General features: G+C 36.2%; 1 protein-coding gene across 1 annotated transcript in view; it reads right to left on the minus strand.

The window, feature by feature from the left end:
- LOC125861708 (fatty acid amide hydrolase-like) overlaps positions 1-18596 on the minus strand; it is a 334554-nt gene extending 315958 nt beyond the window's left edge. Inside the window, exon 1 of the mRNA XM_049541559.1 lies at positions 18590-18596. The gene's annotated coding sequence lies outside the window, so the exon portion shown is untranslated. The remainder of the gene's footprint in view (positions 1-18589) is intronic.
- Positions 18597-20486: the final 1890 nt, after the last annotated feature.

Raw genomic sequence — 20486 nt, forward strand, 5'->3', positions numbered from 1 at the left:
AGAGATGTGGACTAGCTGAAGTCCACGTCTATGATTTTCAGGATGGTGGAGATCCCAGATGTGCCAGTTGAGCCAGATATGCCTCTAGCTACCACCGGAGATGATGTTAGAGCTGAGGAGGCAGCTGACCCTGAGTCTGAGGCGGAGACAGATGAGGAGGTGCTTGGGGTTGCTGAGGAGGCTTCTTACGAGGGCCGTACAGAGACTGATGAGGCCATAGTAGATGCAGCTATCCAGACTTCTTTGGTAGATACACCTTTGGCTGACCCTAGTGGACCTCCTATTGTTGATGTGACTCCAGGTACTGAGACCCAAGATTAGAGTGATGCACCGAGCATTGAGGCCCCGACAGATGGAGCGACTATGTAGACAGGATCCCTCTTTACCTCCCTCTCTATCTTGTTTTATTGACTTTTGGATATCTTTTTGCATTTGAGGACAAATTGCTTTTGTTTTGTGGTGGGGTGAGGCCCACCTTAGGTGATTATTGTTTTGGTTATATATTGGGTTTTTGAGCAATAAACTGTATTTTGATACTGTATTTTGTGGTTTGAGCTTGTGGATCCTTGCTTTAATTCTAAATGATTTTTGGACCCTTCTTGAAAATATTTTGGCACCTTTTGATTGTGTTTGAATGTGATTGTTCTCTTGCAAATATGAGTATCGATCATGATCAATACCGATGACTTGAAAGTGCTCACAATTGAACCAAAATGAATGTATGGCTACGATGAGGCCAAAAGAAGTTTCATAGACAATATGTGAACTTTTTGCATCTCATTATGACTAGCCGGTTATCCAATGAGTCTCTTGTGATGAACATTGCACACTAGAGAAAGTATGGAGTCTTGTTTGATATTAGTGTCAATGCCTTGTGTGATGAGCTTACCTTGTACCATGTGTGATGACACTTAGAATTTTCCCCATTGGTCCGGTTGACTAAGTAACGCAAGCTCTTGAAATGATCTTAGGCAAAATATTTGAAGAGTGAAATAATTTGACGTTATACCTCTTTTATGGCCAACCTTGTGAGTGTGTGACCTTTGCTTGAACACCCTTTGAGCCTTACCTTTTTTTTATTGAAAGAAACTTGATGCAAATTGTGACCTTTCTTTATCCCTTCACCCTTAATTATCATGATTTGTTGTTTGTATGAATAGTCAACTTAAGCCAAAAGCCTAAGTTGGGGGGTTTGGTGAAAATAGAAGGTAAATCAGGAAATGCAAAGAAGTCCCCTTTGACCCATGGTTTTGAGAAAGATGGAACCCCTCCATACAAAAAAAAAAGAAAAAAAAGAGAAGAATGAAAAAGAAAAAGAATGAAAAAGTTCTGGAATAAAGTAGTGAAAATGCAAAAAGAAATGGGGTGTCCAACGGTCCATGGAAAGTGAATAATGGGGTGATTTTTGAGCATGAGTGAAAAATGATGAAGAAAGAGGAAGAAAGAATTGTTCATACCATATTTCATGAGGATTACAACCATTGAGCCTAAATGACCATCCATTTGCACTCAGCCCCGTTACAAGCCTTGAAAAGACCTTTTTGATCTTGAGTAAGCTGAAACAATTGTTGGTTGGAAAATAAGGGCAAACCTATGGGTGAAATCATGCATTGTGTTTATCTTTTTTAGTGTGAGTGTTGATAGTGATTCCGGAGCTATAAGTTGTTGAACCATTGTGTGTGAATATGGAATTATTCTTTCTGTGAGGGCATTTGAGTACCTTTGTTGAGCTTGAACTTGCATTTGAAGCAAGTATTGTGATCTTGAGAATCTTTGACAATGGTAAGTCACAACTTGAATCTTTGAGTGCATAATTGATCGTTGCATGAGTAAGTTGAGTCCTTTTGTGTGCATTAATGATTGAGTCTTGTGTAGCACTGTTTGAGACATCCTTTTTGAACTAATGAACTTGAGTTTTACTTGAGGACAAGCAAAAGTTTAAGTTGGGGGTGTTGATGAGTCCACGATTTGGACTCATTTAGGGATTTATTTGGATAGATTTCGTGTCCTCAAATGCTTTTTTGTGCCAACAACTGATGTAAAATCCTTGATTTTCAGGTATATGGATTTAGGAACTAAGCATGGACACTAATGCGCAAAAACGAATAAGGCAGCTTAAAGAACGAAGAAACAAAAGGCATGTTGATCGCCTAATCCATTGGGCGAGTCGCCGAATGGCTATTATCTCGCCTAAAGTTCCAGTGTGCCAAGCCATGAAGGTGAAAATCAAGTCGGTGAGAAAGAGGAGCAGTCGGCGTGTCGCCGGGTGGTTCCACGATGTAGTGTTGGATCGCCCAAAGTTATAGAACTTGAGGATGCTGAAGGCCAAAGCAAAAAGGCGATGGAACTGCAAAAGAGCGGATCTCCGAGTTGATCGGCGATCTTGACTTACTGCGCCAAATGGTCCTTCGCAACATATTTTTGGCGACTATAAATACATTTTTGAATATTTAGTTTAAAAATTAGTTTTCATAATATAGAAATTTTATCAGTTTTTGAGTTGGAACTATGAGTTTTGAGATAAACTTTTCTTTAGATTTGAAGAATTGAAGTTTTCCATTTTTGAGAAATTGGAAGTGGGTCTTTGAGATTCTTCAATTTGGACCTTTGTAAAGACGAAATTAATCTTACCCAGTTGATGGAAACACAATTTGGTAACGATTTCTAACTTTTTATGATGTCTAGCTAAAACCCCAATTCTTGAGGTGTGATTATGTGATTATGGGTTCATTTAGCTTTTGGGTGTTGCTAATTGATAGTTTAAATGTTGTTTAGAAGTGATTTCAATCAATAATTATGGTTTAATTTAAAGGGTTGTAGTTGCAAATGCAACTCTACCTTCGTGTTTTTTGCTTGCTCGAAAGAGAGGTTTTAAAACCAAGATTACAGAATTGATGGTCTGTGGGTATTGGGTTTTCATAGGTTCAGCTCGAGAGAATGAATCCTAAATCCTTTTCCACACATTCAGCTCAAGAGAGTGAATGGACTAAAATGTAGGCTGTTCTTATTTGCTGCTTGTTGGTGTTCGAGAGAAACTAACTTGATTCGGGGCAAATTGTTTGAGAGAAAGTTTATCCCCACTAAAGTCTAGCTTATTCACTGATTTTCAACTATTTGCCAACAAGTGAAATTACCCATTTGTCTACTTTAGCCTATAATCCAATCACATCCCAAGAACCCGTCTCATTACTTGTTACTTCGTGTTATTTGCTGATGTTGTAGTTGATAATTACAATCAAAACCCCCATGTTATTTGACACTTGTATCACCCTTTAATTTGAGTTATGTTTTTCTTCGACAATGTCTATTCCTATGATTGACTTGAATATATTTGTACTTTGCTATTGAATCTTAAACACGTATCACTCCCCGTGGGATTTGACCCCAACTCATTGTTGGGTTATATTACTAAGTAACGATTGTTGACACTTAAAATTGGATGAAGTGTCCTTGAAACGTTATTTATCACTCTAACGTTATTTTCCAACTTTTGCAGGTTTCTCTAAATTGCAGGTTTGAATGAAGAAAACTTACCCTTCGTCCGATTTCTCGATGCTGCTAGTTGGGAGCATTTTCATGACCACTAGAATATACATTATGTTGCGAGCGGGGTTTCCATTTACTGAGATGGAGGAGAAGGCTCCAAACTTCCATGCTCGACTAATGGAGTTTGGATCGGGCATACTGACTGAGGCTCCCCCAGATGCACGATCCACTTGGGTGAGGGAGTTCTATGAAATCCTGCCCATTGTGCGTTGGGACGATCCTCACCTCGTCATCCGTATCTGGAGAATTGACATCCCCCTAAATGCCACAACTATTAATAAGGCATTAGAGGTGCCCGATGTCTCAAATGAGGAGTATGAGGCCATGTTGAGAGAGATGGATCTGGGATGATTGAGGGACACCCTGATCGAGCCTGCGCGCTGGGACCGGGTCTACTGGGCTACTGCAGAGGGCATCACTAGTACAGATTGGTCACCCGATGCTAAGAGGTGGCTACACTTGATTACTAAGAGGATCCACCCGTCGGGCAATCACATAGACGTGACCTTCCCTCAGGCTTTGGTAGTGGTGTGTGCCATATAGGGTATTGAAATAGACGTGGGGGCACAAATTATCTCGGAGTGGAAGATGTTCTACCGACTTAACAAGAAGGCGTTCTTCCTGCCTAGTCTTATAACCGCTCTGTGCAAGTGGGCAAGAGTGCCGCTCCTCGATACTGATGAGGTACTTCCCATGGATCCCCCATTTAATCCTCTTTTTGTTAGACAGGGTTCTACATCTAGGAGTAAGAGGAGGAGGACCGACAGGACTAGCAGCAGCCAGGTGGCCTCAGGGTCAGATGAGGAGGGAGGCAACGACACTCGTCTTACTGGGTCTCATCCCCCATTTTCGACAGCACAGGTAGAGTAGGACTTGGCAGCTGTACGGAGGAGGATGGGGTGTCCTATCACTCCCACCACCCCGGTTCCCCCTAGCACTACCCTAAAGCTTGAGATGCTCCGTCGCAAGCTGCACTAGGAGAGGAGGAAGGGTCTAAAGATTGACCGTCTGCTGGTTCGGATATGGAAGGTGGTGAAGATCATGTTTACATGTGTCGCCCCAGGGCGGGAGATTCCCATAGTGGATAAGGAAGATTTCTATTAGTTCTCTAGTCTATAGTAGGTCATGACAGGCCTGGTTCGCCTAAAGGAGTTAGACTCCGACACTGATACCTCTCGGTTGCAGGGTTCTTAAGTTGTTTCTTCGCCCCCTTTTTGGGAATTGTACTTTTGGACAATATTTTCTTTTTATCTTTCACTTTTCTTATGGTTTGTAAGCACATGGATGCTAGTTTTTCTGCTCTCTTCGTAGCAGAAGGTGAATTACTAAGTTTTATAAACTAATCTCGATTGCTGAACACTGATAGAGTTGCAGGGGTTTGCCCAGATAACATTCGGGGTCCTTATTGGGAAACATGGAAAAATTAGAGAAGGAAGGCTGAGGTTCTGCCTCACCTCATTTTGCTCTGGTGGTACCGCCCTGGCGAGAATAATCCTGCCCCAATGGCCAAAACAGAAACAGAACCTCAGCCAAGATTTTTCTGGGGTTTGTCGCTTTTCTAAATTGCACCAAGGTTCTCAGCTTTACTTAGAATTTTTAGAGTAATCCTCATAACTAGGATAATCATTGTCTACTCCAAGTCAAACCTACGATATACGCACCAATCCGTTCTTACTAGTTTAGCACCACAACCCACGCATCCCCAGGATACACCTAGACATTCACGCAGTTATTAAACAAGCGCAAGACGCGTTCAGTCTTCCTCATACTCAGGATTTTATCTAAATACTCAGTACCCTTACTTTCTCTTACTATCACCCAACCCTTACCTCATAGTACATTATATCAAGCTTCCCAACTACCGACCACGAATCTCCTTTGTAACCTACGACATCCCTTGCTTGCCATTAATTATTTGACCCTTGAACCCTTGCGTTTCCAATTCATTTAACAACACTATACGCAACAAGTTCACTCGACACAAAATAACAGTCGGATATAAGTCCTCATAAACATATAACCACTCTAGGGAATCACAATATCATTATCATTACGAACCACATTCAATTTCATAATTCTCAATCATCACAGTTATATCAAATCATTGGTCCTCTCATGGAACCCAAACTCAAACTGTTAGCATACCAGAACGTGGTACCTAATACAAAGATTATGCCAGAACGTGGCAACTGATCCCATATTTATGTCGAAACGTGGCAACCGATCCAAGTTAGTGTGTCGGAACGCAACACCCGATCCACAATCACAATCACAATATATATTTTCACAATCATATAACAAGAGGTAATTCATAGCATATAGTTCTACGTTCATACTTATTCACATTAGGTGTGATCAACAAGCTTCGTTCACATACATGCACTTAATATAAGGAAGCAAGAACAAATCTACCACCCACAATCACAGAATCACAACCATCACCAATGAACTACTCATCCACGTATATTATGTAAGCATTAATTGAACCATACCTAACACTAGTTCATCATCTGAGGCTTCTTCCTAGGATTTAACCATATTTCATTCGGTGCATGAGGACCTACGCATAATCCTACCATTGATTTACATATATTAAACAGTGAACACATATTTATAACTACTTAATTCATAAAACCTAGCCTACCTGGGCGCCATGTAGCTGAACGGAGTTATGGTCTTTGATTCTTGTTTCCGGGATTCGTGACGGTGATCTTGTCCATAAATCTGCAATCCATCGACATCTTCACGCTAGAAATCTCTCTCTCTCTCTTTCCCAAGCTTGGAGCAACTTTTGGGTGGTTTCTAAGGTGTTTTATGACTAATTTAGGTATTTTAGGAAGAAGGAGGAATCACTGATCTTCTACACGAGGTCTGTCAATAGCCGCCTCAAGATGCCATGTACTCAACAAAGAAAGAGCAAGTGCAGTATCAGTACACAACCATAGTGTACTGGTAGGATCACACGGCTATCCCACTAAGTGCAACATTAGTAAGTTATTACAATAATATCATCACATGAATATACCGAACATACACAATATTATCAACATTTACGAATAAGGTACAATTTCACATTTCTTAGTATACACAAGTATAGCAAATGATTGGTCCTCTCATGGAACCCAAACCCAAACAATTAGCATATCGGAACGTGGTACCCGATCCAAAGATTATGCCGAAACGTGGCAATCGATCCCATAATTATGCCGGAACATGGCAACGGATCCCATAATTATGTCTGAACATGGCAACAGATCCAAGTTAGTGTGTCAGAATACAACACCCGATCTATTCAACAAGCCACAATCACAATCACAATCACAAGTATATTCTCGAGATTATACAATTAAGTCATGATTCATGGCATTCATCATTCATATTTCCTCATTTACAACTAATGTGACCAATAATCCAACATTCGCATACATACATGTATAATAATGAAGCAAGAACAAACATATATTACACAGTCATAGAATCACAACCATCACACCACCTCGAAACAAGCTTGAAACCCTAAGAAACTTGATCCTTCCCTTTCATGATTCGTTCGGCTTGTTCTTGTTCTACAAAGAATCAATATAATACCGGAATCAATAAACAATCACTAATTGCCCGAATTACTAACAATCCTATGAACCCTAGATCAAACCCATGATCCCAAGTATCCAAACTAGGGATTTTCCACCATAGTTTCTAGATCAAAACCCTCCCCCATCGATAATTACCCATTAGATTACGTTCTACGGATCAAAAAATGGATTTGGAGAGTTAAAATCTTGCCTTTAGCCTCAAGAATGGTGGAACGCTGTCAAGAATCGCCTGGGGTTCGTTCTTTAGCTCTAAAAACTAAAAAGTGTTGAATAGAGACGTTTTGGGGTTTATTTACGACCTTAAGTCGCGTCGGGCCTGCCACAGCGGCCCTCACCCCGCTACAACGGCCTGCTTGAGCGACCAAAATCACCGCCAAAGCGGCCTGCACAAAACAGTAAGGTATTTTAATAATTCCAAGATCCCCATTTCACAACACACCTTTAACAAACGACTCTAAAAAAATACCGTTCACGCTAAGATCTATTCTGGGAGTTCTACTCACCCGAATTCAATTTCGTAAAGTTGTACGGATTCCTTAACGACTTATCTAACTACTCATGTAAACAAAATCATAAATAAGTAACCTGATTGTTACCAGATTTCCCTACACCTTAATGACTCGGATTTCATCCAAATTTGGACTAGGTTGGGAAATTCTAAGTTGCTACGAAAAAGTTTTCTGACCCAAAATTTTTCTCGGTTGGCTTTTCTATAATGACGGAACCCGGTTGTTACAAGTTGTTGTTTCAAATTTGAAACAAGCTCTTGTCACACTAGGCACATTTGAAATATTTACTATTTCCATGAGCAGCGTCTTGATCAATCCACAGTTTAAAAAATCCACGGACCTGGTACATTACATTAATCACACATATGTTCTGCAATGTTATTTAAACCCGATTGTCACAACTAATGTACATACTATACTTTAGCATTGTAGGCAGGCTAGTTTTAAAGTTTCTATAACAGGGCACAATTATTCTATTATCATTGTTGGGTAATTACATACTAAAATTCCTAAGTTCCCAAAACCTTTGCACCGAGCACATGTCACTCAAAATGGGTGATACAGTTAACTAATCTCATCGAAAATACAGGCGTGAAATGGTAAAGGGCAAAAATAAAGATTTTATGGTAACACCAAGTAAGGAAATAAGAAGAGCCATAGAAGTTCCATTGGTATATATTATGGATGGATTGCTAGGTGATTCACAAGTACATACTATCATATACTTGGACTCTCTAAAAATAATAACCATTTTAGTATCCAAAATATAATCACAAATATGGTATATTGGTGATCTGCAAGATTGTTTGTACAACTTCAAACCAACAATTTTAGATATACTGAATAAAGATGAGCCATTGTATTCGTCTTGCAAAAAGTGCAGCAAAAAAATGAAAGTTATAGAACATATTGTATCTTGTAACAATTGCAACACTGAGAATGTAGAATATGAAATGAGGTTAGACTCAGTAAAAACTCGATTCTACATTTACTAATTAGAAAACAAATTAGCCTTAACTTCTAAATGACTCCCCTTTTTAAACAAATACTGCTTACGACTTGAAGTGTAGTGGAGAACAACGTGCCCGAGTTATACTATTTGAAGTGGCTAAATATATACTAGGTTGCAGCGTGCAAGACTACATAGAATCGACCTCAGTAAAGATATGATATGTATTTATACCTAGACACCTTAACGCCCAATGGAAACCGCCGCATAGGTATGTTGTCTAATCCATCCTAACTTTTATCGTATTGTGATACTTTATAGCACAAAAGAGAAGAAAAGAATTACACGATTACATATACATAACAATTGATGATTCTTTTAATTTTATACGTTAGGTTTGTTTTGAAAGAAAATGTGTCCATCATGTTGCTGAGAAAACTGGACCCCTCAAATGGCTTATGCTATGGGACATGGTTGATTTGTAGAGGCTTTGACGAGAGTGTCATACATGCAGAAAGAAAAAACAAAAGGTCAATATGCCACAAACTAGGTGTTTACTCCAACAATACAACTATCACCACCCTACCCACCCCCACCCTGCGAAAATGAAGGATACCCTTTCAAATTTATTCGAAAACAATTTCCAATACGTCTATGTTTTTGCAATGATGATAAATAAAGCTAAAGGTCAAACAATATCAATTTCCACAACATGCTTTCTCGCATGGCAAACTATATGTTGCACTAACTAGAGGAATATATATGCCAACAAAAAAGGTACAGGTCATGACTGAACAACCGGATTGATGCACCGAGACATACACAAGAAATACTGTCTACAAGAAAGTATTAGGTGAGATTTGATTAATACAAAAATTGTAAGAAATCAAATAGGAAAAAACATACACCACACATGTAGCTAATGAAAATTATATTGCATGTATTCTTAGGTTTTGTGGAAGAGGAGACAATATGAAAAACACCAGACAGTTACCACATAAGACATTACTTTTGTGTATATAAAGTTATTCAAATACAGGGTACACTGAATTTCAAATATTAAAAGGGAACATACAATTCGTGCACAATTACTTACTAACAAATTGCCTAATAACAATTTAAGAGTACGACGTTCGTCACTACATGCCCAACAAGCAAGAAGGCAAATAGATTGGCCATTCACTAAGTATGATGTAGTGCAATATTAAATACATATTGATATGTTGAAAGTCTAAAATATACATAAAAAATAAAATAACTCGTGTATAGGGATCTCAAGACTTAACCTACACGTGCAACACAGGTGCAGTGAATCTAGTATATATATATATATATATATATATATATATATATATCAACCAAAGAATTATTCAATATTTAAAACATTTTATGACGAAGTTAAAATATATATCTTTACTAAAATTATAATTTAAAATCGATATTATCGAATATGAACAATGTTACAATAAAGCACTCAAATTTAGGCTCAAACGGAGAATTGCAAGAATTCTCCTTTTTAATGTAAGAATACTTCCTATAATTATAAGATTGTATATTTTAAATACATTATAATTAACAACACAAACGCCTATAAATATAATGGAATACGAACTTGTTGCGTGGTGTGCGACCTTCATTAATCCATTCTCTAAATTCACCCATCTCCTTGAAACAATCATCATCCATAGTAAAACTTCCAAAAGGGTGAACCCCTGTTATAATACTCTTGGAAGAGGCTCCTCCACTCATATTGTTACCTGATCCATAACTATTCATATATGGAGACTGGTGTAATAGGTCGGGCCATCTATTTCGTGTGAGATCTCCTGTCACAATATTTTTTACTTCTGGATAACAAGACTTATCAATTTGTTTACTTGTCACTCGACATGTAAATGGATGAATCTGACACTCCGGGACATCAATATAATTTGTCGATAAGAGCTCTGGAGCTAACTCCCTAGTTTTAACTTTGCCAACTGAAAATGTATAACAAATAATACTTGTATAATTATACAATATTGTTAGTAGTTGCCTATTCTAAGAACATATATCAAGGATACAATATAAATATGAAAAAAAAATTAAATAGATATGTTTTTACTTATATATTATACCTAGTATAAGATATCTTATTAGTATAAAGAGCCTATTACATTCAAATTAATGTATTGCTCATGTACCTAGAATAAGCTACTATTAATAACATTACTTATACTTGGTATAAATTTAACATACGAATTTTGGCTTCATTGTTGGAATCTTCATTGATGGTTTGAATATTGTCTAAGTGAAGAGTAACATGTTTGTCACAATTGATATTATTTTAATAATATTCATCGTCACAATCAACATACATGCCTCTGCCTCTAAATTCTTCATACTGATATTAATTAAATATATATAAGTAAGAAATAAAATACACATAGGCATAAACATAATTTGATCTAAAAAAATTAGATTCTAATTGAATACCTTAGAATCATTATTTCTATCAACTTTCTTGCTTAGAATTTCAATTGCGTTGAAATTTTTTGAATCAGATTCCTTCATGAGCTTCTTTAAATTATGAACTTCTTGTTTTAGCTAATCAACAAATAACATAATCAAAACACTTCTAACGAATATAGTATATTAACAACTAAAAAACGGATAATTCACATACTACTTAAAAGTCTTCCCTTAACTCCTTTTGTCCATCAGATATGCATCTTATCTCATCAATCAAATTCATATTATTCATAGGAGGTACTTCATGCTTTCTTTTCATTTTGCTTGAGACAGGAGGTTGTGTAGTAAAGTCGTCATCAACTAATTGACTTGAAACTTTGACTCCATTGGATTCATCGTTCACCACAACGTCCTGATCAAATAAATCATTCAAATTCATCGTAGACTTCTCAAACGGAGTTACGAAAATATTGCTCACCTTCAAATGCATAGTAATTTAACAGCAATACAAATTAAGCATATAATTATTCATATTTGCAGTTCATAAAGTATAAAAAAAAATCACCTTTGTGGCAAATAACATCTTTGAAACCTTGGGTAAATTAGGGCAAGATAACACTTTTCAACTTAGATTTCGTGGGATCCTTTTTTCAATCATAATAGCAAATTGTTCATTTGATTGCGCACAACACTCATAAAGACACTCTTGAAATGCCAAAGGAAATCCATACAATTTACTAAATTTCTTTCCAATCTTTCCTCTTAAATCTTTTTTCAAGGATGCAAAGGTCTCATGAAATACTAAATTTTCCCACGAATAAGTTTTATACTCACTAGACTCGAGCACTTCAAAATATCAATTGGGTACTTTATTTTCACGGAAGTCACACAACAAAACGTGTTAATAAAATGAAGAATCAAAATTTTAACAGCGTCCTGATCAGTTGTCTAGCCTTTACCTTCAAAACAAATCAGCTATTGTTTGAACAATAATTTTTTTAATGCCAACAAAACAAAGATCGACCAAGTTATTTTTTTTTCCGTGAATTACAATTTTTATGTGCCACTCCATTACAGTTTAGTCCAATCATAATGGCAAATTCACCTAACCCAAAATGTATCAATGAACCATTCACTAGTAGCCAAATGTCATAAGTTTTTTATTGAATGACCTCCATCATCAATAAGGAATGTATCAATTGTATTTGAAGCATCAATTGAGGCAATTTGAGAAAAAATTCAAAACACGTGTCACTAAATATTTGCAATTGACTCTTGGTCAAATTCTCTTCAAATGATTTGAAGAAATCTAGATTAGGAGCATCAAGCTTAGGTTTTTTAATGTTTGCCAACTTCAAAATAAAATTCCCAATTATGAAACACAATACAAAGTTGCAAAATTTAAAACTAACACTAACAATAGTTTAAAAGTTATATGCCTGCAATTAATAAGCTCTTATGGAACATATGCACGTACAAGGATAAGTTGTGCATAAAGGCAATTCACTCCAACAAAGGAACAAACACTTGTTGGTGGATATTTCTAAACATTCCTCAAAGTTTAGTAAAAAATTCTTAAAACTACTAAATACTTTGCTCAAGCTAGATATAGGACATCTTAACTATGGGTAAGTTCTCAAATTAGTAGTACTATTTAAAGTTGATAGGCAGAATAAAAAAAGTCTCATGAAGACAATACCTTCAATTTAGATTTTTGTGGTCCAACTTCAATAAATTTTCTCCATTTGACGTTGACACTTCGACCTTGATCTTCTGGATCAAGTGCAATAGATTTCCCCTTTTTTATCTCCTCTAACTTTCTCCTTCTCAGGTACTCCTTTGACATCTCCTCCTTCTATCGATCAACAACACTATGATCAACTGTCGGTAAAGGCAAAACACTAACACTTTGGATGTTACAACAGTTTGAATCAGACACGGGTGTTGGAGACAACAAACGAAAGTTTGGCTCTCCAACAGGTGTAACCATCTCAACAAATTCATCGTGTAGTTCCATTTCAGATGATGAATCTTCCTTCGCCATTTTTCAAATTATTGTGTATAAAAAGAAACAATATACATCAATTACTAAGATGAAGTTATGAACTATGTGAAAAAAAAATTGAGATTAAATCTGAAGAGATGCAGACAAATGAACACTTTCGATAACTACGCAGTAGTTACCAACGGTATTTCAAATGAAGAATTAAACTCGACCAGTAATGAAAAAATTGTGAGAGAATACTATATAGATTAGTAATGACTTGAATGTATTTAAGAATGTTTAGAATTCTATAAATACAAAGAGAGAATAATTTAAGATTATCTATTTTTTTTCACGGTAGTTTAGATATGAAGAACTCTTTTTGAATTAACGGAAGAAGATAATTAATATATCTATATATTAATAATAATAATTGTATTTTACACTTCTTTAAAACTGCTATATATGTAAAAAGTAAAAAACTTTCATATTTGTAATACTGAAAAAGTACTACTCCCTCTATCCCTAATTACTTGTCCACTTTTCCTTTTTCAGATGTCCCTAATTACTTGTCCATTTTGACAAATCAAGAAGGAACAAAAAAAATTCCCTATTATATCCTCAATTCATTACTTTGAAAAATGTAGAACTTCTTGAAAATCTTAAGTTTTTAATTCATCCACTTCAAAATTAATAGGGGTAAAATAGTAAATTCACTATATCAATTATTGTTTTCTTAATAAGTGTGTCAATTTAAAAGTGGACAAGTAATTAGGGACATAGGAAGTATTATTTATGTAGTTAAGTCTTAATGATAGTCTTTGTTGACACCCAATTTTCCTCCTCCTTTCTTCTAATTTATTTCGTTGAGTTTCTAAATTATAAATAAGTCGAATACTTGATATTGTACAATTTATTTTTGCTTATTACTAGTGTTACCATAATTATCTATTAGATACTGCTATTACTTTAATTTTTATTATTTTAATGATTATCATCTTTTTTATTTCTTGTTATTTTAAAATTACATTTTTTTATCAACATTACTACTATTACTTATTATCGTCTTTTGGAAAATAATATTTGCTACTTTATTTCAAATGTCTTACTAAACTTTTTATATATTATACTAGTTATTAAATTACAAGCTCAAAAGAATTAATTTAAAGGAGGAAAAAACTATAAAAAAATCAGCAAAAGGAGTCCAAAATTCAGCCTAATAGTAGCCCAACAAAGTGCAATTCTTTTCAATTAATTCAGCCAATTTGGCTATCCAAAATCCAGCCCATCTCGGCCCATTTTTTGCCCAAAATACAGTAGCCCAGTAAGCCCAATAGGCCCATACATTTCAACCAAACATAACTCTATTTGCAACCCTAATTCAAAGTTACCAACGCTGCTGAACTGTAACTCCCCAAAAACATTTTGAGCTAAGACTCGAACCGTTCTTCGTAGTGAGTGAGATTTTTTGTAAGGAATTTAAAATTTTCTTATGTGTTAAGTTCACTAGATGTAGCAGTTTGAGTTCCAAAAAGACCTAAATTGGAAGTAGCAAAATCTGAAATTTTGCAAGTTAAGTTAAGTATGAGTTTTGGGTTGACTTCAAACGACCATAACTCCTAGATCATGATGATTAAGGTGTACTACTAGATACCGTAGGAAATATCTTTGAACTATCTTTCCAACGCCACCGAGTTTTCTCAGTTTTGAGTTCGTATGAGGGAGATATGTGCATTCGAAGTTGGGTTGTCTAGATAAGGAAAGTCAAAACCGAATTTTAGAGGGGTATTTTTGGTCTTTTCCTTACCAAATCAAATTTAATTCGTTTTTAGTAAGGTTTTAAGGGAGTAATCCTATTAGGTTCAGTTTAATAATCCTAAAATATATGCCTAGGGTTTTAGTTGAGAGTTCAACAAGAGAAAAGAAGAGAAAAGAGGAGAAAAGAGGAGAGGATCAAGCGTTCGTCGAGATTCTTGCGTTCTGTTTTGGATTTTCCAGTGGGTTTGATCCCTAAGAGGTATGTAAGGTACCATAGTGTTGGGTTTGTTCACCCACATGCAAATCATGTTATTTTTAGCGCAATTTCATTCTTAAAGTTGAAAGATTAGAGTTCTTGATGAGTTCTTGATAGGTGTTCTTGAAGTTTATCTAAATCTTGTTTTGTTGGGGTTTTGATGATTTCTTGAGATCAAAGTGAGTATTTTGAGGGTTGTATTGAGTATATTAGAGTGTACTTATGTTAAGTAATCGAATCCAAGTGATTGGAGAATTAAGAAACCATTCAATTCTAGGTGAATTAGGGTGAGAAAACTAGCAAAGAATTTCGTCCGGTCTTCTGGGTTGGGGCCTGGTGCGATAGCTCCCCAAAGTATGATATGAAGTTTAGGGTTTGGCGCTCCGCGCAACCCATAGCCCCAAGGTTTCCTGCCCCATCCAGTTTGCAATCGGTTGCTCCGTTGGAGTTCTTTCGAAGGGTACCTTCACTCCTTTTCGATTCTAACTACTCTAAGATACTTATAAACACCTAAAATCATTCCTAACATGATCATAACCTTGAATTAATAATTCAAATTCAAGGTAAAGTTGAGAGTTAAGTTTTGAGAATTTTTTTGAACATTCTAAGAATGTCCCTTTGAGTCCTTTTATGGAGTCTTCTGCAACTTCTAGTAACTTGTTCCAAGACTCAAGTAAGTGAGCATGAGAGTGAGAAGAATGTATTCATGAGTCTACACTATCATCTATATCCTTCATATCATGAACCATAAATCTTGAATTCATAATTCACATTCAAGAGAGAGTTAAGATTAGAGTTCAAGAAAGCCTTTGAGTTCAATTGTGAATCCTTTGAGATCCATCATCGATTTGAGTTAAGTTTTGAGGAAGTAAGTAAGAGAAACAGAAGAGTCATATACATGAGTTCCATGTAGTTTGTAGACCTTCGAGTCGAGTCGTTCATCCCCATAAATTCCGCATGGACTTCATTAATTGAGTATCATTGAGAGAAGTAGTATCTTCAAGTTCTAAGTCTTGAGTATTAAGTTCCTAATCCCCTTTGAGATTATATTTCTAATCATGAGACTATTACATGTTACTCATGAAGTCCTTGAGTTGAATTGTTCATGCTCATAATTCTGCATGAACCTTATAAGTCAAACAGTCTTGAGATGAGAAGTATCTTTGAGTGCTTGAGTTGAGTAGTTCATGCTCATAATTCCGCATGAACCCTCTGAGTTGAGCATTATTGAAATTAGTAGTATCATTGAAACTCTTGAGTTCCAAGTATATGAGTTCTATCTATGGTTATTGAAAACCTTGCATTAAGTCGTTCAAGTCCATAATTCGGCGTGAACCATATTTTAAGAAGCTTTTTACATATGTTTAAACTTTGTTTAAGACTTAAGCTTTGAAGTTGAGTAAAGAGTAAAAGTAAAGTTCATTTTCTTTAAAATGATATATGGGAACTAAGTATTCCACAGATTAAATGTTTTCACATTTAAGATAAGAGGAAACAGAGATTTCCAAAAGAGTTTTGAGCAAGAAAGGGAACATCGATTCCAAGAGAGTTTTTAAACTAAGTTTTTGAGTAATTTTCTCAAACCAAAGAAGAAGTTTGTTTTAAAAAACATATGAGCTAAGTATATTTTAGGAATAGTATTGAGCACCGATATGGGGATGCGATTTCATATTAACTCAAGTCTCCATAAACCATGTTGCCATCATGGGTAGTAAAGGATCATACTTTTTAGATGACTCCTTAAGATGCTTTTAGCATAGACTAGTGGATCCACTTAGTGAGCTAGGTTCTATACCCCCGGCAAGGTATAGGATGGTCCTTGGCAGCATGAGGTAAACCGATGTACCATCACTTAGGCTCATAGTGGTGGTTGTCGATTAGAGATCTCCCACAGAAACTATATTTATATAAGTAAAGTTGAGTTTGTTATTGCATTTTCTTTAATGAACTAAGTTGTTTTTACTATTTTATAAAGCTTTCTATATATTGCATGTGTATTGTTGCTTTATATTGAGTTGAGTACCCAGAGTCGAATATCATATCTTTCAGTTGAGTATCTAATCTTTGAGTTGAGTATCCAATCCCTGAGCTGAGTAAGTTTGAGTAGTTTTGAGTATCCTTGAGTATTCCTTGAGTTGAGTAAGTTTGAGAAGAGGTAAGTATGTTTCCTTTTTATCAAGTTTCAAACTTATATTTATGTTTTAGAATTCCCCTTACATGCTCGTACATTAAACATACTGAGCCATTTGGCCTGCATCTTTTTATGATGCAGACACAGGTATTTAGGATCATTAACAGAGGCCTCGTTGATACATCCGGGAGTTCGAATTAGCTATGGTGAGCCTCCTTGTTTCCAGAGGATTTCATTTACTTTTTAGTTTAGTCAGGATATCGTGGGTCTTTTCCCAACTTCCATCTTTATCAGTTAGAGACTTCATGGATAGTCAGTATAGTTGAGAAGTCTGTATTATTCATTTATTTTATTAAATGTTTTAAAGACTTAAGTTGCCTATTTTATAGCAAGTTGAATATATTATCTTTATTCTAAGTTGTTCATTTGAGTTAAAGTTTCGAAAAGTTGAGTTTATTGAATTTTATTCAGTTTTAAGTTTTTGCATGCTTAAGTTAGTCTTCCACTTGTAGTTAGCCAGGATGAGGGTTTGCTTGGGGACCAACAATGGTTCTTGAGTGTCGGTCACGTCCAAGGTGTAGACTCAGGTCGTGACAAGCTTGGTATCAGAGCACAGAGTTCAAGTGTCCTAGGGTGTCTATGAAGCCGTGTCAGTATGATCTTGTTTATGGTTGTGAGGGCACCACTTCTATAAACGAGGGACTGCAGACATTTAAGAAAAGTTTCCCTTCTTTCATACTCTTAATCGTGCAATAGAGCTATGTCCTAGAGATTTTATTCTTACTCCTACATTTCTCAGATTCGTTCATTCGACTACCCATCATACTAGTGGTGGTTGAATAGAAAAGTCAGATCCTTATGGATGAGTTCTTCTTAGCAAGAGTCTTGAGAAATTCATGAGACTTCAGAGGGGCTTCAGAGAAGCCTATGTGTGAGTTAAGTGTTGAGTTCAGAAGGAATGCACTCATATTATATGAATCGTGCGCTGAGCTAAAAGCGAGTTGTACTCTTTTCCTTAAGCCTTGTTTCAGCTAAGATCCTTCTGAGGTGGTATGTTTAGAGCTTGGGTAGTATTTTCGCCCAAAAAGGTAGCATGAGCTACGAGATCATGAGAAGTAGTAGTGATAGAGCCCAGAGTTAGAGGAAAGTATGCAGAGGTTTAGTGATTTAAGAAAGGAATATAGTGTTTTGAAGAGCTATATTACTATAGTCATGCACCCAGTAAGCTATTGATGAGGAGTTTTCCCTTATGGGTAGAGTAAAAGGTTCTAGTCAAGATGAGATAGAGTATATATTTCTTAACCACAATAGAGTTGATGTCGATGTGCCATCGTATTAGAGGAGACTAAATTCATGTGTTGAATAAGAGAGCAAAAGTATTCATAAAGTGATAGATCTAAGCTAGGCTTATCATTTGTTTGAGAGGGTCATGATGATCATAAGGTTATAGAACTGATTATGTAATAAAGTATAGTCTAGTAGGTGAGCAATCGTATTGATATTCGGGTTTAGTAATAAATATTAAGCTTGAATTTGAGATGAGTGTCATGATCAAAAGAATGGCAACATGAGGGTGCTAATGTTAGTCTTGAGGTTTGATCTAGAAGACTTGAGGAATTGAGATGCTAGCTGGAATAGATATGAGTGGTACATGTGGGAGACCCTAACCTTAGATAAGGGCAGTGAAGTGTGGCTAAGTCACAAGAGTAATAAGAATGTTAAGAGGTGTACCGAGAGGGTATGTAACCAGAAGAGGTTAAGGGAAACACCTTAGAAAGAGGTCTTAGTACCGCTTATAGAGAGTTTGGTAGGCATGAGATAAACTTCTCCCAAGTGTTAGATTAAAAGAAGAAGTAGACCATTTAGAGATGATATAATATGTCCATAGCTTTCAAGTGTTAGCTTTAGACTAAGGGGGAGATGACAAGATGAGAAATCAAGTGAAGTGTTTGAGCGTAAGATAGTAATGAGTCACAAAGAGCTTGGGGGATATCTTTTTAGAGGTCCTTTTTAAAAAATGGATTTGTTAGATTACTAAGCTTGAATGTGGTGTTGTTAAACATTAGGTGGTTTTTTATATGATCCCAATGTGGTGGTAAAGAGCAATAGTCTTGGGATGAATTTTCCTATAGAGAGGTATATAATCTGAACTTAAGGATTTGGGTTAAGCTTGAATATAGTAAGAGCATACCATTAGACTCAGACCTTAGTAAGAGTAATCCCATTCTATACCCAGTCCAGTCGTCATTCGAGGACGAATGATCCCAAGGGGGAGATATTGTAACAACCCAGAAAATTTTTGAGCTAAAACTCGAACCGTTCTTCGTAGTTAGTGAGAATTTTTGCAAGGAATTTAAACTTTTCTTAAGTGTTAAGGTCACTAGATGTAGCACCTTGAGTTCCAAAAAGAACTAAATTGGAACTAGCAAAATCTGAAATTTTGCAAGTTAAGCTAAGTATGAGTTTTGGGTTGACTTCAAACGACCATAAATCCTAGATCAGGATGCTTTAGGCGTACAACTAGATACCGTAGGAAATATCTTTGAATGATATTTCCAACGCCACTGATTTTTCTCAGTTTCAAGTTCGTATGAGGGAGAAATGTGCATTCGAAGTTGGGCTGTCTAGATAAGGAAAGTCAAAACCGGATTTTAGTGGGGTATTTTGGTCTTTTCCTTACCAAATCAGATTTAATTCATTTTTGGTAAAGTTTTATGGGTCTAATCCTATTAGGTTCAGTTTTATAAGCCTCAAATATACGCCTAGGGTTTTAGTTGAGAGTTCAAGAAGAGAAAAGAAGAGAAAAGAGGAGAGGATCAAGCGTTTATCGAGATTCTTGTGTGTTGTTGCGGATTTCCCCATGGATTTGATCCCTAAGAGGTATGTAAGGTACCATAGTGTTAGGTTTGTTCATCCACACGCCAATCATGTTATTTTTAGCGCAATTTCATTTTTAAAGTTGAAAGATTAGAGTTCTTGATGAGTTCTTGATAGGTGTTCTTGAAATTCATTCTAAATCTTGTTTTGTTGGGGTTTTGATGATTTATTTAGATTAATTAAATGAGTGTTTTGAGGGTTGTATTGAGTATATTAGAGTGTACTTATGATAAGTAATCGAATCCAAGTGATTGGGGAAGAAACTGTTCGATTCTAGGCGAATTAGGGTGAGAAAACGAGCAAAGAATTTTGTCCGGTCTTCTGGGTTGGGTCCTGGCACGTCGCGCCAGCCAGAGCGCCCCAAAGTATGGTCTGAAGTATAGGGTTTGGCACTCTGCGCAACCCATAGCCCCAAGGTCGCCTGCCCCATCC

The sequence above is a fragment of the Solanum stenotomum genome, chromosome 4 (genome assembly GCF_019186545.1).
Source record: "Solanum stenotomum isolate F172 chromosome 4, ASM1918654v1, whole genome shotgun sequence".
NCBI classification, from domain to species: Eukaryota; Viridiplantae; Streptophyta; class Magnoliopsida; order Solanales; family Solanaceae; genus Solanum; species Solanum stenotomum.